Raw genomic sequence first — 24,546 nt, 5'->3', positions numbered from 1 at the left:
TCTGACGACTGTGGTTCGCAGAAGCTGCTGACCTTTGCCCTTTCTTTTCAGCAATTTGATTCTGATGTTTGAGAACATTTTTCCAAATGGGGAGAGGTATAATTGCTTATCAGATATAGATTTATCCTACTAACGTTGATATTCTGCTCCTAATAAACAAGCATTTTCCTGCTATTAAACTTAGCAGGCCTTCTCAAAAACATGGGCAATCCTGGCGCAGCAGTTTGCTGTCCACTGGAAGAACAGTACTGAGAATCTTGTCATAGGACCTGTTTGTATTTGTGGATGAGGCTTGTTCCCTATTTTGTAAACTTGTAGATAGAATTAAAACAAACAACAGAGATGGACAGAATTAAAACCAAACAGCCTACATTGCGTATAACTGGTAAGTAACATAGTATGTGGTCAGATCAGAAGAGTGAATACAAAACTTGATTTTTTTTCGCTTAGATTGTATCATAGCTTTGCAGTATTGGACGGTCTTGATTTCATAGCATTATGTCTAGCTCCATTATTTTTAACACTAAAAAAAAGTTTTACTGGTCTGTTCGCTAATGCTGACGCTATGTATTTCCATGCATATTGCAGAGTATGTGCCCAAGCACTCCTATTACTTGATCGAATACAGATAACAGCGGTAAAAGTATACAGTTCTGGCTGCAGGTCAGTAGGCCTAAGGGAATGAAATCCCATCCATCTGACTGAATGTGCGTTTAGACATCCTACCTCACTAAGAGTTTGGCAGTGTGGCCTGGCTTGCCGGTCCAGGCCCCCTAACAAAGTTCTGAATTCAGTCTACAGGCAGTAGATCCTGGCAGGCGCCTCAGAAGCGCCCCCATTCTGTCTTAGGTTTTTTGCTTTACTCTTCATTGACTGCAAAGGTATCTCAAGTATTGCAGAGACCTTTCAGTGTGCTGAAGGTAGTGCAGCCTGCACAAGGTGCTCCAAACTGCTGCGGGAGAGTCAGGTTCCTGCTCTTCTTCTTGGACTCTCTGATTTCTGGATGCCTGGCTGTATGAGGCTCAGCTTCAGGAGCAGATCTGAAGAGTGTTTTACATAGGAATGGCCTGATGTTTAGAGTATTCCTCTTGGATGTCAGCTCAGCTGTCAGTCCAAATACTGGACGACTGAAGCCAGCTGCCTCCACTGCCTCCACAAGCTGTACACCCTGCCAAGCCTAAGTGTTTAGGCTGCTTGGTGCTCTTCAGATTATGTTTTGGTGGCCTGGATTGTAACAGATCTTAAGGTTAATTAAGCAGCTAGGTTTCAAAATACATCTGACCATGTCTGGGTGGTGTCTGGGTGACTTTTCTAGAGTCACATCTGGTTATGTTCAGTATCTGCAGTTTAGCCTTTAGGAAAGTACATGTGTGAGGATTGCGGTTTGAGACTCAGGTACTGCCAGAAGCTCTTGGACAATCTGGATTTCATGTGAGATTCTGAAGCTGTGATGCCAAGAGCATCTCACCAATATTGAGTTTGAGGCAAAAGTCTTTTGTGTGTTTTGTTTCACCATACAAAATCAGTTATGCATTTACAGACTAGTTATCAGGAGAATGAGATTTGAAAGCAAAAGCAAAATTTCAGGTACAAGGCTAAACTGAAAACAGTAGCACACTGAGTTGTAATTGCTGTTCTTTTCCAAAATCAGAATTTTAGAAATTTTGATAGTGCTTTTTGTCCTCCTTTAAAAGTAACATAAGCATTTAACCATATACAATATGATCATGCAAGCTACTTTTGTGATGCAGCAGTGGATGATTCATTGTGCTGGATTAATTAATGCTTTGCCACCTTCAAGTAGAATAGATAGATATTGTTCAAAGAGGAACATTTAAACTGAAAAATGCATTTCAGAGATAAATTGCATACTTGTAGTTGTTTTTAGTTCTTAAAGTATCTAAAAGGATTTTTGACATTTTGAAATGTTGCAGGAGCCCATCATTTGCATAATACTTTTTATTGTTGAGGAAGTCTCATTGACATTTTTCCTTGTGAGGTTTTATATTTTCTTATCGTTCATCAAGTGATGAAAGATGCTTATATTTCTGGGAAAAAAGAAGAAAAAAAGCTATGCTTAACATCTGAGAACTTTGGAGCCATCAGAAATTGTAGTCTAAAGTAGCCTTTTTTTTCTTTTTTTCCTTTTTCCCAGAAATATTAGCTAGTAGGGAGATTGTGTGCCTGTTATTTTGCATTACACTTTGATTATCAACTTTTTAGTATTTATGTTAATACCATTAGAATCAAAAAGCCAAATTGATATATGAAATTGTAAACCAAAAACAACTTAAGAGTCATAGTAAATGCTTAGCACTTGGCTGTGGTTTTACGATAATGCACAGTATAGAGTCTCCTGACAAATGTTATTTTTGTAGTCTCTCAACGTTTGCAAATGAAATTTAAGAGATACCACAGAACTAACTGGCGTAGCCTGACTCTAACAAATTCTGTGGTTCCTACGAAGCCTGGGTTTTCTATCTAAAACAAAGTCACAATGAGTTCCTGTAAATATAAATGCTGGTCAAGCAAGGAAACATAATGAGCTTTTTGCTTGTAAAGGAAAAATTAAAAATGAATTGCAGTGACACCCATGGCATGCTTTTTTTCCTTCCCTGCAATTTTCCCATGTCATTGCTCTGATGGGAGTTCTGAGGCTGGTCATGCTGTGGATCTTCTCTCTGTTTTGGTGACTATATACAGAGTAATAAACCATTGGTACAGAATCAAGATAGAGCAGTCATATTTGTAAGTCTTAATATGACAAAAATCTACTGAGGGTTGTTAAACACAGAGATTCCAACTCTGGCTCAGGAAATTCCTAGGCTGAAATCTGCACAGAAATTGGAAGGCTATGCTGAGGAAAGAGCGCTACAAGTTTGCCCTATTGTTGTCATCTTTTCTAGGCCTCCACTGCTGGACACTGTCAGGACAGCGGTTATTAAGAAGCTTCAGTCTTGCACTCTGGGCATCTTCCTTGGTCTGTATAATAGCAGCAGCATTAGATTTCAGGAAGGAAAGGGCTAGCCATCCTTACGGTTAATAATTGTTTGTTTACTTGAATTTTTGCTGATTTATATTTCCATATCGGAATGTTTAAAGTGGCAGCTTCCCAGGGTAGAATCACTGGATTTGTGCCACATATGTACTTCAAAAGTTTTATCACTGCTATTTCTTTTATTTACTTCAAATAAAGAGCTTAAACGGGGAGCAGCAAAATTTCACCTTGTTCTAAGGACACTTCTAATTTGTTCTTTGCTACTTTTATCCGTTTCTCTGCGACACTGAGGTCTGCTGCATTACGCTAAAAATATTCCCCTTTATTGAATGCAAGAAGTTCATGAACTCTCCTCCACTGGGTTCAGTAGCATCTTTATATATTGAGTAAAGGGTTCCTCTTTCATTCACAGGTATCCTGCTAAGCTTGCAATAAAAGAGTTGCCTCTTCTTCTGTATAGGCATTGACTTTTAATAATAACCTGATTTTAAGTTGATTCTTCTTTGTTCCGAAAGAACAGCTGATAGACCTAAACTGGGACCTGGATGGAATTTAAGCGCAAGAGTCCAAAAGGGTCCTCCTGACCTTTGCCAAATTTCTCTCACACACCAAATCCACAAACACTTTAACTAATTTAGCTCCAGTTAAATTCCTTTGGTGCTTGAAAGTCTGCTTGCACATGCTTCTAGCTGTCTTAACAGAGAGAGCTGTACATCATAAATAGATTATTTGAATATTTTCAAGTGTTCTCCTATCTGAAGAATCCTTGAAGTGTGTTGAAATGGCCCTGTATGCATGAACAGAGTGAATGATGTACGTACGTTGACCGTGACAGTTACTCAAAAGCAGAGGAGAAGGAAGCATCTCAACATGACTGTCTTACTCAGTGGTATGGTGCTTAAGAGTATCAAAAAATGAGAAGGAGCAGTTGTGCATTCCAGTTTCCTGATCCAAGCCTGTTCATACTCTTCTCTCTGAAGAAGTAGCCACTGGATTAAAAAGAAAGCAGGACTGGTGTCAGGAGCAAGAACTCCCTAAACTTTTCCTTCCCAGACAGTGCCTGGTGCTCCTACAGAGTCCTGCTCCCTAATTTTATTCCCTCTGTCTCTCTTCAGCCTTGAGTCTTGTGTACCTTTCTGCCTGTGGGAGCAGAAGGCATCTTGTGTTTTTCCTGTGGACCAGTGTTTATCTTGAGGGTTTCTGTGGTGTCTTTTCTTTGTTGTTTTATTTTTTGTTTATTTTGGAGATAGGATAGCCTTGATCCTACCTTCAGCCATCTTTGGAGTGCAGAGTAGAGGAAGTCACATCTCTCTACCTTTATATCACCGTGTGCATTGTCAACTCCAGGTGGGGTTTGTCTAAGTCTCTCCCCAATTTCTAGTTCTGTATTTTGTTTTAAAGAGAAGAGGAAGTATTAGAAAAAGAGAATCAAGCTGCCAAAGCTGTTTTCTGTAAGATCTATGATTTTGATATCATCTTGAAATTGCAGCTGTGTACATTCTTAGCCTAAAAAACTCAATATATATTGCTCTATTCCCTAGAGGGAGTAGGAGGAACTTCGGTTCAGTGAACTTAGATACATTCTTCGCCATATCATAGCATTAAATGGTTTTTAGGACTGGTATTAACCATAAATATCAGACCAAGCTTAGTGTTTTTTCTAATTGCTGTTTTTCTGTACCCATGCTTTGCTAGGAACATATCCTGCAGTTCATCCAGTATTGATGGAGAGTGACAGAGTTGCGTAAAAATGCTTTCTGAGTGTGGGGGAACTTTGTCTTCTGTTTTTTGTCACGGTTGTCTAGCTAATATATTTCCTTTGCCTTATATGTCTGACCTGATAAAAACATCTCAATCATACAGGTCATACGTGATTTCAGGATCTCCAGTCTCCTTTCTTAAAGAATATTTCCATCATTTGCCCTTTCTGTCTCATAACTGAAATCATTTTTAAAACACCATCTAACATAAGCAATCCCTTTTTACCCAACATCTTTACCTTTTTATAAGTTTCATGGTGTTCCTTAACAGAGCTGTAGGACTTTAGGAACCACACATTATTCAAATATTGGATTGGTGAGAAGGAGCGGGTCTGCAGGGCATTGAAGTATTAATGAATAATAAGGCTAAATTACAGTGCTTCATTTCTTCCAAACTACTGCACTTCATTACTCATTCTGAGAAGTCCTGTCTTTGCACCCTTTCAGGTTCTAAGATATACAGCACAAAACATATCATTTTACAAGTACATTTGTCTTAGAAAAAATTTTTTTTGGTATTAAATTTACCTATTAAGAAAAAATCAGCTTCTCAGCAAGGGACACAAATGCCACAACTTATTTGCCAGTTACTGTGTTCTAAACTAACAAACAACTCAGTATTGAGAGTTAGTAAATAATCAATACTTTTTGCCAAGAGAGGTGGTAATTCTAACAAATAGTTAATATGAGTGAAATAATTTGATTCAAACTTTTTTAGTACTGTTGTTTTCATAAACTGTACTGAAAGCTGAACAATATTTTATCTTATTTGTAGTAAAATGACTTATAACTCCAAATTCTGCCAAATTTAGAGGTGATATAAAAAAGGATTCAAGCTTCTTATGGATAAACTAGATGAGTTTTGGGCAGGGGAAGTTGTTTCCTACCTTGATATAAATGCAGTGGTAGTGACGAGGTACAAAAGTAAAACCAGCACATTAAACGTGCTGTAAACGTCAAATCTTAGGAGGGAGATTTGTGATGGGACTGTAGGCAGAAACTTAACGTTGTGAGAAAGCGTTACAGCTACTGCTATATTGAAATTACTGAATATACTTCCGGAGTGTTTCAAGGCAGAATTCCTTGAGCAAAACATCACAGTAGTTATTAGGGAGACAGATAAGCTGCATGATGTCTATGCTTTACAGTAAATTTCGGTGTAGTTTTGCCAAGTAGCTGGAACTTCCTAGATATCAAGGCTAATATGAAGCTACAAACTCAGTGCAATTTGACGTTTCACAGTGTATTTAATATGCCCTGTGTTCTTGAGGATAGCATGTCTTAAAACCAAGGTAAATATGAAAACCGTTCTTCTTAAAACTGATAATTAAAATTTAATTGCAATTAAGCCATCTTTTATATGCACTTAAGAATGTGCTTGGGTAATGCATTATTCAAATCCACCAGGCAAGGTCCAAGCTTTATCTCTGAGATGCTGTCTTAGTCTCAGATTCCTCTGTACTGCGGTGGACAGTTTAATGGAATTGCTTCTTAATTACAGAGTTATCCTTGATAACGATGAGGAAAAATTGGATTGGACAGTATTGATTCCAAGCACTTCTGTTCCTCTTTGGGGACATTGCTAGCTAGCAAAACATTCACTGACAGTCAGATAAAACAGGTTAAGTTCACCCCATGCTTAATTTAATCAATAGGAGCCTATTTGTGTTGCAGAATGTGTTAATTTAGCTCTGGAAATATCATCATTATATGCCACTGCAGTAGAATATAAAATGCATTTTGGTTAAATATATGAAAATCTACCAAAGTTTTCTGAATTTTCCCTGACAATCTTTTAAAAGGAGTCTAGATCTTTCATAGTATTAATTTTGACATGTTTTTTCCATCTTTCATGAACCGTGTGTAATGATTCTCTCTCGTTGTAAACATTTCATTTGAAACACATTCGTTTTTAGCAAGAGCTGTGTGTCGCTCCTGTATCAAAGGGAAAACTGAAAACAGCCCTTGTGAGCTAAAGTTTAATTTGGAAGGCCTTAGATGCAAAATTTCACTTTCTGAATTTTGACCAACATAACTCACATGTTCTGTCCACTAGATAAATGGGTAATAGTATAACTTCTTAGAGAGAAATCGGGATAAAGTGAGATTAATTGATTTGCCCAGGGCATTGGTTCAACTCAGTCGCAGGAACTGAAAGTAAAGCTCAATAACATATAGGACCGAAGTGCTTTGCATAGGTAGTCTATCAATCTAATTGTTAAAGGCTGTCATCCAGGTGATATATTTTCTCATAATCTGAAGTGAGTGATTAAAATTCAGAACATAAAATACTGCAGTTAAAAAAAAAAAGCAAGATAAATACAAATGGAAAAAGCTTCACACACAGGTACCTCTGATGGTCAAGCTGCAATGTCTGATTTTGCTTTTCAGGCTTCTCTGTTTACTTGAAACATTTACTCAGCTGCGAACTTTTTTACTTGCTGTAGTAACTATATCCTGTGGAAACCAAAGCATTTTGAATTGCATTCTGGGGACTTGAAATTCCCTGATCATATTACTATTACTTTATATATTCTGTGGAAACAAGTCCATTAGTAAAACAAACAGTGCAAGCTGATGAAAGGCAGAATACAGAAACAGATAATACGAGGTGGGAGCATAATTCACAGGTTAAGACAGTGCCTGAGCTAGAGGTGTATTAGCACCTGAGAAATCCCTTAGGTGTGGGAAAACCGGTGAGCTAATAATAACTGTGATCTCACAGTTTTTTTTATGAGAAACACAGAAAAGATTGAAGAAAAATGTCTATGGCTAAATGGGGGGTATTGAGAGCAGAGCTGATTGTGTTTTACTGTTTCGAAACATGAGTAAAACTTGTCCTTGGCAGTACTGCTGTGCTGACCACTGGCGTTCTTTAGGCAGTTGGCATAGATCAATGTCAAGAATAAAATGAAGGTTGATTAGGTTGCAGTGCAGCTCACGTAACATGTATCAAGATGCAGTACAAGTTTGCATTTATGAGACTTCCTTAATAGCTATTTCCAGCAGCTGATGATATGAAAAAGGATGTACAGAAAGCAATAGGAAAAGTTGCCTTTATAGGCACAAGTCTATATAAACGGAATGGTAGACTAAAAATTTTTTTTTTTTTAACCAGTAGACGCTTTCTGGAGAAACTGGCCGTGCAGCTTATAATTAATTTCAAAAACCGTGCTACAAAATACATCTTGCATAGCAGTTAAGAACTGATAAAGAAAAGATAACTGAATAGTGTCATGTTGTGCTCATTTTTCATTGTTTGACCATTTAATTTCACATTATGCATGAAACGAAAATGAACCAGTTTATCTCCGTGTATGATCCATTTTGATTATTCTTTTTTTACTATGGAAATTAGATTAATATGCTCTGGTCGGCAGATTCAGTGTTACATCTGACTTATGCTTCCCAGTAGCATCATATTTAACAGTTAAAAAAAAACTTTACAATTATAGGAAGGTGTAATAATTTAAATAATGTATTTTTAAATTATCTTCATCTGTTCGAAGGACTTGCCGCTCCAGTAATGGGATGTGTAAATGGAGAGAAAAAGCTAATATTTTTAAAATCCTTCAATATTTGTAATGTGGTTTGGTATTACAAACCTAAATGAACATTAACCAGAAATTTGGCCTTTGAATGGCTTTGAATTGCATGCTTTTGTCTGTGCTTTTCTTCGGAAGTGTTTGTACTTCTTTCTAGTTGGGTCTTAGCTCTTTTTTCCCCGACTTAGAATTCTGCTTTTTGAAAAAGATTTGTCACAATTACCTTCAAAACACTAACGTGTACTTATAATTAGATCATTAGTTGACTATATTTTTTTTCCCTGGCAATATAATAGCAATCTACAATCTCTAATCTTATTCTCAGGCACTCTGCTGTCTTCTAGTCAAAACTGCCTGTCCACATTTCAGGATCCCAGGCGTTGTTCCAGTCTCTAATGTTTTGCTCTTGAACTAGCGCAGTTTTGAAAACCTGGCTATTCCATTTTTGTCTGACTATAAGCTGTTATTTTTCCAAAAACTTTGCTGTGCAGCATTTCTTGCTCTGTAAATGTGCAAAGTTCAGTTAATAGCTGCTTTGACAAGTTTTGAGCAGTTATTCCTGCTACTGCCAGAATTTTATATTTGTTCTGAAGAACAACTTGTAACCTGGTATTTGGATTCATATTTAGACAGATGCCTTTTTAGTTAAAATAATATTTTAGATGTCTCTCTACATCTTATTTTTCTGGGTCCTATAAGAGCAAAAAGAAATGCTGGCCAGTGGAGAACAGGGAGCCCTTCCCATTCTGTCTTCAAACCAATTCAGCCAAGGAAGGAAGAAATATTTTTCTCAGAAAATTGTTTACATGAAATACCGTAGTCAGAAAGTGATAAAGAATGACTGTTTTTTTAGCAGACAGAGAACATCAGAATATAGTCTTCAATTCCCTTATGTGTTTTGTAATGTAGATTCCCTTTAAAGTAGCCTTGCCAATGTGCCTTAAATATATTTTAGAATTATTTTACCATGAAATTAGTTTTTCTCCATCATTGGCTTAGCTGAATCCTTCTTTTTGATCTATGCTGGGACGTTAGAAGGGAAGCCGTGGCTGCACATACTGTTTTTGTAGGTTTCTGTCAAAATGCGTTCTGCAGCAGGCGAGACCTATTGAGAGTGGAGGTTATTAGTGTAGCCTGGCTACTGAGTAACCTGCTTCTCCTACTCTCACCATGGGTCTTACTTAATTCCCACGCTTTATACTTATGCCACCAGAATGTATTTACATATTTATTAGCCAGAGGAAGAGCAGAGAAAAAAATTTCAATCTCAAGAAGTGCAGAGCAGCACAAGGCTCTTCAGGCTGTACTTTTGCCCCACTTATAATCACTCAGTCCAATTTAAACTCCGGTCTCCGGAGTTTCTTACCCTAGTGAACAACTCCTTGCGTAATACTGCTTTCCTTTTAGCCTCATAAATTGGCAAATGGAGACAGGTTTGGGGGGGAGAGGGTGCAAATGAAGCACTTAGAAGAAATAAATTGTTCTATATAGGTAATAATTGGCTTACTAATATTTCAGTATCCCTGGCCTGTTAATGTTTTGTTTTTTTGCCATTTCATTTGCACGTAGCTGTTTTTCTTCTCTTTTTATTATTTTATTTTATTTTATTTTATTTGTAAAGGGCCATCTAACAATAACTGGGGGGAAAATTGTTTATTGTTTTTGATTTACACAGCCTGTTAAAGAACTTCTAGGCTAAAATCAAAGTGCTCTTTAATACTTTTATGAGAAGATTAAGGTTACATTGAAGCCATTGAAGCTTATGTTAGGAGAAATTCTTTTTCCTAAATCTTCATGGTCCTTCCGTGATATTTTATCTCTGAGTATTCTGTAGTGTTTCTGGGTGGAATGCTTTTGGTGGTTTTTTTGGTTTTGTTTTTTTTTTACAATCATTTCTTGCATATCACAAGCAAGAATTTACACAAAGCAGCAAAAGATTCGGTGGCTAGGTTTCAGGTGGCTGGGCGCTCTTTTGCGATTTTTAGAACTCGTCTTCCTCTGATGTGAAATGCCACAAGTGACTTTCTTTGAAGTAAGTTTGTTTTTCTGTACTAGCTAGTGGGATAGCTTCAATATATGAGTGCAAGGCTGCCGTGATCTAGGTTTCCTGAGAACCGGGAGCTTACAGCATAATGAGAACGTGGATATTTTTAAAGACAGTCCACAATAGAATCTGTATATGAATAGGCGCCTGATCTCTGTTACATTTTCGTATATGCCTAACATTGCTTGTGTGAGTACAGCCATTGAACTTGCATGTGGGCCCGTTTTCCATGAGTATTATTTTAAGAATAGAGAAAGAAATCTCAGTTTTTGTTGGGGTTGCATTAAATCCATTGCAGTAGGTAACGTGGGCAGCACATTCAGAAATCACAGAGGCTCTGCAAACACCTTCAGTTCTGCTTGTCTACACTTTCTTCGCCCATAGAAGGAGGAGGGAACCGAACAACTTCAGCATCTTTTAAAAAGAAAAACTTTGGTTCAGAAGTGCATCAAGATTGTTGTTCTTAAGTGTTTGTAAATAAAGAAGATTGTTTTTCTGATCGTGGCTCTAGGCAGCAAATGTAGTGGTTAATACCCACGTTGTGCAGTTTTCTGCTGTATGAAGAGTGGGGAAGTGATTAGAGGATGATGCTGACTTGTATTTTTTCATATTTATTTTTGGAGTAGGAATGTAAATTGACTTTAACAAGAGGGAAAAAGTAATCTCTACATTATTTTTAATTTCTATTAATTATCAAATGTTGTTAGTGACAACCATTGATAAAAGTTTTGGACGTCTAGTTTTCACCTAAGTTTTAGGTATCTAACTTAAACAGGATCTACGTATTACCATTGTCTGCATTGTCAGTATAGACATTTATTGCACAACTGCATCATTATGGTTATAGCTAGAGAGGCTGGCAGCATATACCATGGCTCCTCGCATGGTGCTCACTTGCATTTCCTTCCCATGAAACGCAGACCATGTAGGGGAATGGAGTCCTGTTGCATGGCTGAATGCAGAGTTGGAGTGTCGCCTGGTACAAGGATTCAGGAATTCAGTGATGCACCAAAGGATGGTATCTGAGATGTAATCATGGTGCCGAAATTCGGCAGCCTGAATCTTAATCTGGATTTAAAGGTGCATATATTTGTAAACTGTAAGATGCATATATTTTTAGCTGGTAATTGCCTATCCCTTTAATGCTTCAGACAGCATACATGCTGCATGACTTAATGCTTTAATAATCTGTAAAATAGATTTCCATTTTAATGCAGCCTGCTAGTGGCAATGTAGTTTGGGTTCTGTCCAACAACTGAAATGTGCCATGGTGCATGAATGTGCACTTTTAAAAAATGCTCATTGATATTTTTAGAGCATGTGCACTTAAAAAAAGAATAATCGGGAAGTATCTGCATCTTAGAGCCTCCTAGTTGGGGGGGGGGGGGGGGCACCAGCCAGTAGCAGTTTGTCAAGGATTCATTTCCAGTCATCTCTCTTGTGGTCACGTGTTTTGATGTTGCAGTGGTGTGCATGAGTAGGGCCAAGAAAGATGATGTTCGGCCTTCTGATGATGCTCATGGCCTTAAGCCCAGCATGATTACTTTAAAACCTGCAGTATCCCCAGAAGTTCCCAAGAAGGAAGAAGGAAATAAAAACAAAAATTAAAAAAGCCCACCCAGCTTTGGTCGAGGCGGAAAAAAAGGTAGGCAAGGTGAAAAGTCCACAAATCAAACTGTAAAAGTTTTAGTCCATTGCAGATTTTACATACCTTTATGTTCCTTTCGGAAAAAGAGGATTCTTGTTAGACGATCACAGAAGAGAAAACCACTTATTAGGTCAGCTCATCCGTCTTCTCACCGATGTATTTTGTTCCCTGTTACCTGTTTGCTACTTCCTTTGCTGTATCTTCTGATATTTGGCTACTGAAGTTTACTGCAGGTAGAGAATCGGCTTAACCTGGTAAGAAGAAAAACAGAGCATCTATGACCTAGAATAATTCCCGTGTATGCCTCTTAGCTTCTCTGGATAAGGCAAGTAGGAATGCTAGATTTGTTCAGACAGGCTCAAGACAATGCTGTCTGGAAAGGAAAAAAAAAGATAGTCCTGGAGTTCAGTATTGAAGACCAATACTGTCTGTCAGAAGGAATTCGTAGACCCCATGAATTTGGATGTGATGTTTTTACAGTTAGGAAAAAATATGCTGTACACTATAACCTGTTTATGACTTTAATAGAAAACACATAATGTTAAAAATGTAGTCTCACGCATGGAGACGTCATGGAGCTTGACTTTAGCATGTGGCATCAGCAGTGGTTCAACGGCAAACCTGCACTGTAGGAGTAAGACATCTTAGAAGGAGATTGCATGCAGTATAATGAAACATATCAGGGTAGTAGAGCTTTGTGTAATAATGCGTAAGTAATAAATGAACTGAGTAAACTTATACTGAGGAGATTTAACAGTACTTAAGTTAACAAGTATTTGTTATTTGTTTTGAAGGTTTATTTTTTCTTAATGAAATCTAAACTATGCAAGCTCACTAATATAAACTATCATGTGAAGGAAAATATTCAGCTTTATGCTAATTTGAAATATAATTATATGATAAGAAGTACTAAGTGACTGGGTGAAAAATGGCAGGTGAAATTTATATCTTTTATAAAATATAAAGGCATTGGGGGGAGAGGGTGGGAGGAACAATCACAACTTTATGCATGTAGCAGTGAGCTCTGAGTTTTTTATTGCCGTTCAAGCTTGGAGTTATAATAGGTAGTTCCATGAAAGCATTACCCCTATGCTCAACAGTAGTTGAAGATGCAGAATATTTGGAGTGATTATGAAGAGAATAGGGAACAAAACAGTAAAAACTGCAGAAATCCACGATTTGACTGCATATAGGTTACAGGTGCATGTTCTGTACCCCTCATCTTAAAAAAGATTTAATAGAACTGGAAAAAGTGCAATGAACAATAGCAGGGACAACAAAAGGCATGGAATAGCTTCTGCACAGGTGGAGATTACATAAACTCCTTAGCCTTGGAAAGAGATGATTGAGCAGTGGATATAATATGATCTATAAAAACACAAGAGGCATTGAAAAGGGTGAACAGTGACTGGTTCTCGTGCAAGACGGGAACTTGTCTTGCACTAGATCTCAGAGACGTCAGATGAAGCTAACAGATGGCAGGTTCATAGCAAAGGGGATGTTGCACATGTCGTGCAGTCAAGGATATTGAACATTCCAAATTATTACATGGGTTCGGGAAACAAAGTGAAATAGAATAAAATGGGGAAAAAAACCCTGTCACTAAACAGTGGTAAAAATCTCTGTATAAGCAGAGGTACCATCCCTGACACCCAGTAAGCTGCTGGTCTGCAGCTGGGTAGAAGCTGGGACAGTGTCTCTGGATCATCTCTCTGTATGTTTGCTTTATTCTTTTACTGGAGATTCTGGGCTAAATGACCCTTTGGTCTGATGTAGCATGAATGGTGTTGTTTTGTTTGCATTTGTAGTGGAGCTGGCTCTCCTTTCTGTATGTAAGAGGCTGGAGTTCTAAAGAGTAGTGCGGTTAGGTTCATTCAGTTGTAAAGGACAACTAAATAGATTTTTATAATACACCATCCCAGCCAGGATTTTTGGCTAGACCCTTTTCATCCCCTACTTGTCTTTTTTATTACTAGAAATGAGTCTGAACTTCTTTTCGTTGTCCTCAGTAATATAGCTTAACAGATTGTAGACTCTATCTATTTTGTATTGTCCATGGATTTTATGTTCTCAAAACCCTGTTCAGGCCTAAATAACATAACTATAGAAATAAAATAGCAACAGAAGGAAGGAAAACTTCAGCAAGCGAGAGGGAGGGGAGAAAGATCTCTTGTGATCTGAAACGAGATGGGAAGTGATTAAAGCAGAGGAGGGGAAAGGAAGTCTGATTAGGAGTTCTGATGAGGTTAACATTTCATACGCTCTGCATCTTTGACAGTCATTGCGAAGTGAGGAGTAGAATTAGCTTAATGGGGGTAGCAATCTGAGATTGGTTGCCAGAAGTTGGTAAAGGAGTTTAAAAAGAAGATAATGCAATTCTGAAGTGTATTTTAAAACAAAGCAGGAAGGACTACAGGTGTATGAGACTCAGATAATGTAGTGACCCTTGTCTGTATTGGTGAAGAGAGGCGCAGTATTGCGTACACAGCAGAACTGGAGTGTGACATGAATGTAGCATGGTAGAAGGACAAAAAGCTTCAGGTGAAGAAGAGGTTTGTACGTAGAATGTTACGGAGGCAGTGTTAAAGCAGAGAGACTATGCTGTCCACGCTGTATATTTAGGATTCTGAAGGTGTAATTCAGCACTGGAGACGATATCTTCAGTTCCCCAATAGAATGTTAAATTTATTCTAACTGGTTTAGCAGAGAAGCCGTGCCTCTGCCTTTTTAAACATTATGATGTCAGCCGCTCCTCCTGATAGATGTGCTCCTCCTGATAGATGTGCATGAATCTGCAGAGAAAGGGAGTGCTCTACAGCTGAGTGAAAGCAAAAATATATTTTTCATAAGACCTTTTAGCTCTCAAACATGCAAGCCAATGTGAAAAGGCCTGCAGGGTCTCTCCTCTCCCAGGGCCATCATCCTGAGCTAGAAGAAAAACTGCTGCTAAAGGTTACGATGGGGGTGAGCAGCTGGTTGGGCATTAGCAGAGTCAGCCAGGGCTGCGGGGAAAGAACGTATCTGGCAGATAGGTTGCTGGTAGGTCAGGCCCTTGTCATGGACCAGATCTGCAGGCTTTTCTGTTGTGGGAATGACATGAACTGGTCTTGCCTGAGGTGGAGGCAGAGGAGGGTCTGGGTGAGTATGCCCCTTCTTCCTGCAGTGGTTAGTACTTGGTTTGTAACATGACTTGGCTTAGGGGAGGGGATGAAGACTGGTATTTGGTGAGTGAAAGCCATGGGGTCAGGGAGAGAGAAGCAGGAGAGATTTGGGAAACTCCCATGGAAAGCTTAATGCATACTCCTCAGGAGCCTTTAACATTCGGATCTTGAACAGGGTCCTGCCAGGCTGAAGAGTCCCAGGGGCTGGATCACCTAATTAATTGAATGCGGTGTCCATGTTTGACACAGGGATGGCATTTCAAACATACTCTTGGCTACACCAAACATGATGGTTCCCTGCTGAGCATGTGATGCATCTGATCAGCTCAGCATCTGCTGCGCTGCACTCTTTTTTTGACCATAAAGGCAAGCTAGTATCTAACCCTGTTTCTTTATTCAGCTTACTGTCTCTTACATTGAAAGTAGCTGGGGTACCTACTTTGGGCCTTCGCCTAAGATAACGGTGTTAGGAGCCAACGTTATCTGTTACGGTGCGGCTTGTGGGTAGAGAAGGTTGTTGAAAGCCTCATGGAATGGGTTGTACGACGAGTTCATTGCTTCAGTAGGTATGTTATTTTAAACCTTGTTGAAATACATTCTTGATTTGGTGTCTTGGCTCCTCATTTAGTTCAGATCAACGTTCTCTCAACTTGCTACCAGAGGCAAAAGAAGATTCTGCTCTGGGACAAACTACATGTATGTTGCTGGTACTCCTTTTGAGCCGCTATAGAAGAGAAGTTTAGTTTTCTGTTTGGAGAAGATAGAAATTTCTCCAGGATTGGGAGCTGACTCCTGTGATTGAGAAATCAAATATAAGCAGGTAGGCCTTCTACGGCGAAAGGCTATTTTGCAGAAATGGATGTAGTCTTTTTTCTAGAAGCGTTATGTTTTTTTTCTATAAGGTTTCAATTAGGCTATTATAATTTGCTTATAGGCTTTCCTGTAATTTGAAAGACTGTAACAGTAATATGCCATCAATTGATTTATTTAATCTAGTTTGATTTTTGTTACTTACCAGCATGCTAAAAGTCATTGTGTGTTTATGGAATAGAGTAGTACTTCAACAAGTTGTTTGTGCGTGCGTGAGTTCTCGCAAGCATACATATTGATGTGTAAAACATTTGGGAACATTTTTAACAGCTGATTCAGCTCATTCCAGACAGAGATTGCAGGGAGAAAGTGGGAGTGGATTGCTTTGAATACTGTGTAACATGGAAGCAGCTTCTTCGGTGCCTGATTAATCACAAATCCCCCTAAAGAGTAAACTCCTTTAAAATGAATAGTTTTCTCTAGTTAGCATCTCCCCAATTTTCATTGCTAATATTTCTCTCTTTTTTGCCTTTTACCCATTTTTGCCTTTAGTGTCTCTTCTCTAACCTGCTTGGGTTTTTTTTTTTTTTTTTGCTGTTAGTTATATTTCCTCCTCAAAGAACTTGTGGAGAATAAATAATTAAACCAAAATGCTATTTCACTACCGTCATGCTTCCCCCCACCTCGACTCATGGTATGTACTTTCTGTAGCTCTCTGGCATGTCTAGCAGGGATGCACAGCGCAAGGTGGGTTTTCAAAGATTCTCTCCTGGTGCCATGGTCACCCCTTGTCTTCTGTGTCCTTGAACTCTTCTTGGCCTTTGGGTTGGGCTGGCACAAGCTGGCAGAATTCCTGGAGGGCTGACACTTGCCCAGCTCTGATAACAGCATTACTGGGGGGCAGAGGGGTGCAAAGCAGCTTTCCCCTGCTGATGAACACCTCTGAAAACATGCTTCATATGCATATTCTGAAAACATGCTCTGAGGATATGCTGCCTCTCATCCTTCAGCAGGCCAAGCAAACTGCTTTGCAGCACTATGCAGAGAAGGACTGCCATCAACGATTTGCGCTCCTTTCAGGCTTTGCATTAACTGACAGATTTTCAATAATAAATAGTGGGATCAAAAGCCTTTCTTGTATATGAAGAACGCTGGTCATCCCCAAGCATCTCTCTAGCGTCTCTGCCCTTTTGCCTGAAACCCTGACTGTAATACTAAAGCATCTATGTAAATGTTCTTCTTCTTTTTTCTCTAAAAAAGGCTTATATTTGAGTGCTTCAACACAGCATTACACAGCATTGTTTCAAAATCTTCTTCAACTTCCACATGTTCCCCAAAAAGTCCAGAATTTTCATCTCCTTTTCACACAGAAAGCAGTGGTCCAAGCCTGGGCCCAGCAGAGTGTGAGTGGGGAACTGGGAACAAGAATGAGGTCCTGACAATTTTTGAGAGTTAGGGCCATCAAGGTCATACTCTAAGCAAAAATGGTTGAAACAGCCCATGCCAGCACTTCTCTTATTCTGACACAGAACTAGAACTAACAAGCTCAACTGGGACAGATGCAGGTAAATCTCTTGCCTGTTCCTTGACTTTAAGCTTTGTCACTGTAGGAAATTAGGAATGGCTGTGTTGGAGCAAACCAGTAATGGTCTTTTGTCCAATAGCCTGCATCTGGCAGTGCTGCACAATAAGTAAGTATCTGTCATGGCTTACTCTTCAAAGTGTTGCAAGTTTTTATATTATTTTTATCTTATCTGTTGTAATTGTGTATTTCCATCGTCGTTCTAAGTATCTAATCTTGTTCCAAATCCTTCTAAGCTTTTTGGATAACAGAGAGACATATGTGTGTTATATATATGTATAGAATGACTTCCGTGGTTAATTATGCATGATTTAAAATTTTAAATAAATCTTTTTATTAATATTAAATGTGTTGCCTTTGCCCTTCAGTTTCACTGTTTATTCCTTCACTTTTCTGAGACTGTAAATAGAAAGCAGTCAATTTATTATCTCCGCAGTAGTTTATTGTGTATCCTTCCTCAGTTGAGTCTTCTCCTAAGCTTTCAGGTTTCTATTCCTTACGAGGCACCTTAAATATCTCTGTTTTTTAAATTGTCTACTTTTTGGTTTTGCATACTCCCTGCTCTAGTTTTTTTTTTGTTTTTGACACAGAAGACAAGAAGTACCAATTATTTATTCCATATTACTCTCCAGTATATTACACAGTGATAAAACTAGATTAAAAAAAAAACAGATTTTGCTCATTTCCCAATAGGCTGAACAACATACTTGGCATGAATTTGGTCATATTTTTGTAAGTGGGCAGAAATTGCACTGCTGCTGTACACAAAAACTCATGCAAAAAGTGAGCAACATACCAATTTCATGCGTTTATACGTGGAGCTGTCTTCCATTATGCAGTGTGTTCAAAGGAAATATCAACCAGAAGAGTTGGGGAGTTTGTCGTTCTGTTTTTTGATTATTAAAAAATTGTTGGGCGAACTCTGTTTTCAGGATGGGCTGGAAAAAAACAAGCAAACAAAATCGGTGTTTGAAGTGGTGGGAATTCCCCCCCCCTCCCCGGGCACACACCTTACTGGACACTCTCTTCCAGATTGTTTCTTGGTAATGGGGAGGTTTTGACTGACCTCTTGCAAATACCTTTAAGACTACTGCTGGTCGGCAACATCTATTGCTTAGTCTCAAGAGCATGTTGAGGGGTTTTAGGCAACGTATATAGTACGTTTTCCTTGCTTATAAGCCTGATATGCGCTGCTGCTGCTTCATAGGAAAACACTGTTGTTCATAGTGTTTGTGTGCTTTCCTCCTTGTTTCAGCTGGTCCTACAGCATATGATCCTGACTGGTGCCTTTGGCCATGACCCCTGCTGCTCACAGCCAATGATGCTTGGGAAGGATTGAAATGTTTGGAAGAAAAACATTGGCAATTTGCTGTGTCAGAGAGACGAGGATCCTTAAATCAGAACTTAAATGTGTAAAATAAAATACACTGCCATCAGCATCTTCAGTGCTCTTCCCCTCACCTTTCTGCAAAATGATGATAAGAGCCCAAGTTTACTATCACTAGTCTTATTAAAAGTCTGCAGATCTTTTTAGCATATACAATTACAAAAATACCTGGTAGGTTATGTAATGAAATAGGTTAGTTACTAGCTTTTTGTGGTTACAATCAAGTGCTTTTATATTTACTAATGTAAAGTGCTGTGTGGGAGCCTTAGATACCCTTGCTGAATTTGTAACTCCTGGTTGAGTTTCATCTTGTTTCCACTTTGATCCGATTGTTCTGAATGGCAAATCCATCCTAATCTGTGGGAACACTGGGAACACTGGCTTTTACTTAGGATGTAGTCAATTTTAACAGGCAAGAAACTTACTCCCAGTATTCCTCCAGCATAATTTTCACCTGTGCTCTACTTAGAGCAGATGACAGTATTTTCATCTTGCACTATGGAAGACGCTTTTAATTAGTTTGGTGTAGCCTGCTATGAATCATCCACTGTCCTCGAATGCCAGAATTGATGACTGTTATTATGATACTGTAAAGCAGTGTGAAAGAATCCAGTTAATGAAATAGTCGTTTGCGTGTACTTCTCCGTTCTGTTTATATTTCAGTTTCAGTAGCAGCAATGAAAAGTTTATGGTTCACTTTTATGTTTGTATTTAGATGAAACGATTTTTAATACGTGGCATGTACAGATGTTCATGCAGACAGTCAGATGCCTAGTGTGAAAAAAATCATTTAATTTTTTCAAGGAAAGAATGGTCAGTGCCTGGCACACAGGATAGTGGTTTTCAGACATATGAAAAGATAGTTTAAAAAAAAAAGCCGACTGTTGGTATGGAAGCTTAAAATAATAGTATGGGGGCTACTTCCTTAAGATTGTTCCCTGGGTATTTTCTTTCCTCAGCTTATTTCCTTGGCTCCTATCCTGAATCTAGTTTATACAGAAGTGACCTATTTAAAAAGGTCCATTGTAGTGTAAAAACATTGGATGCTTTTACATCTACAATCATGAGGTGGTGTGAGCTCCTGAAATGGTACGTGTTTTAAAGTCAGCCTCACGTTCACGTCACACTTCCAGTTCATATGTCTTCAAACTTTGCTTTGTGTCTAGTCGTGTAAGCATTGTAAAATATTGCATTGCCAGGGCTGTAGGTGGTTATACAGGGAGCCTGCGGAACCTGAACGAAACGCTGAGTCTTACTGGGCAATGTTAAAACATGTTTGTTTTGGCACTGTCTTTTTTGATCAAAACTACTGTCAAAAAAAGGAAGTATCTGAAGATAAATTTCAGAAAGACAGACGTGCTCTACTTCACTAAAACATATATTAACTTCTTTATGAGGAAAATGTATTTCTTTAAAACATATAGGCTGTACAGGATTTTTCAGGGTTTACAGGCCCAGTGGGAGTGGGTACGAGCGAAGCTACAACCCTTTTCCTGCCCTCTAATCTTTTCAACTCCCTTTCAGCAACATGCAATGTAGGAGCTTCCCTGTAGCTCTGCAGTTGTCCCTGCCCTTGCTTTCAGTGTTAGAGTTGTGAAGTATATTTAATTTAATAGTCACACAGAAGGAACATGTATTTTCTCTCCTTTTGTGCGACAGGTGAGGCTTGGTACAGAACAAAGTAGGTGTAAGGCATGAGGTACACAAGCCAAAAGTAAGCATGCACTTACTCCTAACTGTTGAATGTTTATGAGTTGTTAAATACTTATTTAATTGTAGTAGTTTGTATCTGCTAAATTTAAAGAGGACAAAGAAACTTTGAGGGATATTTGTACTCATCTGTGCTTTTTCAAGAGCATGTGTGAAAAATTAGGATGCCCAAACAGAGCAGGAAAACTGGGAGGTCCAAATCTGATGACTCTGCGTTAACTGGTGTATGGGCACCAAATTATTTAATACCTGCCTCCAGTTTAAATAACTGGCTATATTTGTATCTGAAAATTTGGGGGGGAAATTATTAGCAAACCAGCAAGAATCTGCTACAGAGTGAGCTTAAGGTCTAATTGTTTAAAGAAAGGTTTGATGAACTTAATGAATGATCAGCATTTGGATGCAAATATGTTAGAGCTAGTTTATACATATTACAGTATTGAATGTTCTTGGTTAATTACCCAAAGGCCTAGGCAGGCATTTCTCTAGTGAGCTTTAAAGCAAATGTGTGACAAGGAGAGGAAAGCAGTTGGAATTGAGTAGTTTGAGAGGACAATGCCAAGAGAACCCTGAAATAAAACAGTACAGCCACCTTCCGGGGTTAAACTTCTGCTAATTGTTTAAGAAAATATTGCTAGCCAAGAAATAAAAATATAAATAATTAAAGAATGTAGTAATATGCCCTTCTTTGGAAAAGCAGTAAACAGTAAAGGTGTATTTGCAGATGTCTCAGTTAAATTCCAAAAAAAATTAACAGAACCAGACCCCATGGGAATCTTCTCAACCGAAATGTCTTTGTTTTCGCTCCTCTTCTCAAACAGGCCAGTGCAATCCTTGCACAGCTCCCCACCGTTATTTTCTAACATGTTTGATGTTGAGTGTGCTTTCATGAAAGTTCTGGGACTTGGTCCTCTTTGGTACGGTGAACAAAATCCAGTGGTTAGATTTGTTTCTAGGTAAGTACAGCCTCTGCTCATATTTGTGCTGGAGGACAGCAGCCTTGTGCTCCCTGCTGTGCACTATTGCAGTGACTCACAAGAACAAAGCTTTAGAAGACTGTCGCAGTAAATATCTGGTAATCTCTCAGCTTCATCTGTCAAGCTGTAGGCAGCTATTCTTGTAGTTCTAAATAGCTGGATGAACGGAATCTGTGGCAGTTTTGGGAACTACAAAAGCTTTCTGTACAGATGAAAATACTAATTGGTTTTTGTATACACTTTTGCTAATCCTGAAACTGTTGGCAATGGTAATCCAGAACAAATTCTCAAGTGTACAGTGGTCCCTTAAGAGGGGCAGAGATGTTGAAAACATGAAGATAGTTGTCTCCCCACTGAAAATTTATTTTCTATCCCGTAACATTTTCTGTTTTCTTGCAATACATGGTTATTAGTTCCTTTTGTCTTAATTCTGCAGATCAGCTAGGGCCATCAGTAATCATGGACCTGTTGATTTTCTCAGCATCAAACTCGGGATAATTTCAGTTTTAGGAGAACTTCTTTGGTTTATCATCAGCCTTGATGTTCTGGCTCCAGCACTTAGACTTTTGGATTTCAGCATTGCAGCACCTAAAATTTAGACATTTGACCCTCAGGATAGAGTTCAGTGTCTGAAGTTATGCCTTTATTCTGTATATAATGAATAGGAGAAATTAGGTACTTTGAAGTGATTTTCATGGCAGCAGCATGGATCACTTTTATTTCTCATGCAGGCAGACTAGGAAAAGACAGTTGTAGCTATAGAGCGATCGTTCAGTAGGGAGCCTGGCTCTGAAGCCCAGCTGGTGGGATAACCGCCTGGAAGACGGGTAAGGTGGGCTTTCTCAACCGTCCTGCTCTCAGAACGTTTTGTGCAGACCAGTAGCTGAGAGAATCAGGTCTAGAATTTCAGCTTCTCTGCCCTCAGGTTAAATATCCTCATTGCTGAGTTGTGGTTTCCTGGTCCTATTTACTTGCTATCTCTGAACCCAGAATAAGGCTTTTATTTCTGCATAAGAGCACAATTTAAAACCTTTCAACAGAAGGTTTTAAAATTCCTACTCTAACTAATAATTTGGCGATCACTTCCTCTAAATGGGTTGCAGCAGGAGATAAATTGGATATCGATATGGGGCATTCTGAAAAATGTAGGAGAAAGTCTCAGTTCTCTGAAGTCCTGTAGACGAAACTGTGCAAGTGTGGATACAAACTGTGAATCTGGCCTTCACTGAAAACTCAATGTAAGCTATAAGGCAAGTGTTTAGATATAGCAGGGTACACTTCTCTCTCTTTCTCTCGCCAATATTTCCTGCTCTCCAGTTTAAATCTGTAAGTGTACAGGGCATATAGGTGCTGATGCACAGCTGTGATTTCTACCCAGCACCTGAGGATGACAGGGCATGGTCGTTCTTGGCATTGCCCCAGCTGAGTTCTTTGTGCAACTCTTAGCTGCAATTTGAAAGCTGTCATTATCACTGTCAAGTACTCATGCCAAGGCCGCCAAGGGAGCACCCTTGGCTGATGGTTGCTGGTTAGTGTTGCTCCATCGCTATTTCAATGATGGGAGTCAGTGCCTGCATACCAAAATCATTCTAGGACAGTGAACATAGGAAGTCCAGAGGAAATTTTTGCTTCTCTGCATGGTTTCACTGATAATTCATTTCAGTTTGATCAGTTTAGCAGAGGTACGTAATTATGCTGCTACCTGAGACAATTGTTTGCTGATTCAGCACTTTTTAATTACCTAAAAGTGAATACTCTCTTATCAAACTGTGCAGGCTAGCACAATGATACTTTTATCTATGTTAGGAGAGCAGGGCTTTGTCTTCACAAGGTCATTCACGAAAACTAATCCAAATTGATTTTTAAAGTAGATTAATTAAATTAGGTTCCAACTCTTTGATTTCACTAAACAGCCAAATTTAAGTTAGTTAAATTAGTTTAAATCCTTACTTAACCTTTCTGGTTCAGAAATGTGATGGCCTTCACTTGATTTATCTTAATTCACTTAAAAATTGAGATGTGTGCTCACTTATATTCCAAGTCAGAGAGTTTGATCTGATTTAACTCATGAACTTTAAAGCCAAACGTTGGGTTAATTGGGATTCAAGTTTGAGTATCCTGAGTGATGCATGTATCTAGAAAAGAAACTATTGAGCATATGACTTGTTCAGATTTTTTTTAATCTTAGAATATGAATAATGTCTGTTGGAATTAACATACAGTATCTTTGGCTTGTTTGTATCCTTAGTATTTCATGCATTGATTTAAAGATGAAAGAGATGGCTAATACTTGACAATGAAAAGATTAATTTAATCTGCTGATAAGTTTAAAAAATACACTATTAATTCACTGTGACTGGAAACTGTATGCAAGATACTTGTTTAGAGACCTGTCAGACCTTGTTCAATGCTAATAGCCAAGCGTTATCAGGATGCATCTTGTATCTGAATGTGTTGTTGTGTGTATCAATGTGATGCATAAGCTCTATGTAGTATATTGTATAACCTTCCTAGGCTTTTAATGTAAAAAAAAAAGAGGTATGTCAGAAGCAGATTATACAGGAATTGGTAACAATATGTATGTGACAACTGTCTCATTCAGTGTGGCTTGTGCCTCTGGCACTGTCTTTAATGGCCAGTGGAGCTGGATCTGACCTTGGCAGGGACTTGCAGTGCAGAAGGATAAAATATTTAGTTATGATCGCTGAGAGTGACGTGAGCAGGTCTCTGATGTGGACTGTTAACTAAGGAATTAGTCAGATTAACAGTGTCTTAGTCAGTTCTTTCCTGATTTATGTAGCAAACCTCAGTGGCATATTGTTTATTTATCACCGATAAACTGTTTTTGTACAAAACTTTTTTTTTGTATTCAGTCTCCCACTGCTGCAAACTTTTGATAGCGTTATGATTTATATTTACACACA

The 24,546-nt window shown here is 38.6% G+C and overlaps 1 protein-coding gene across 1 annotated transcript in view; it reads left to right on the top strand.

The window, feature by feature from the left end:
- HS6ST3 (heparan sulfate 6-O-sulfotransferase 3) overlaps positions 1 to 24,546 on the top strand; it is a 329,009-nt gene that overhangs the window by 138,244 nt on the left and 166,219 nt on the right. The window lies entirely within an intron of this gene.

This window comes from Struthio camelus, chromosome 1, assembly GCF_040807025.1.
Source record: "Struthio camelus isolate bStrCam1 chromosome 1, bStrCam1.hap1, whole genome shotgun sequence".
In the NCBI taxonomy this organism is placed as follows: Eukaryota; Metazoa; Chordata; class Aves; order Struthioniformes; family Struthionidae; genus Struthio; species Struthio camelus.
Note: the sequence above shows the minus strand (reverse complement) of the source record. Positions and strands in the feature narration are given on the sequence as shown.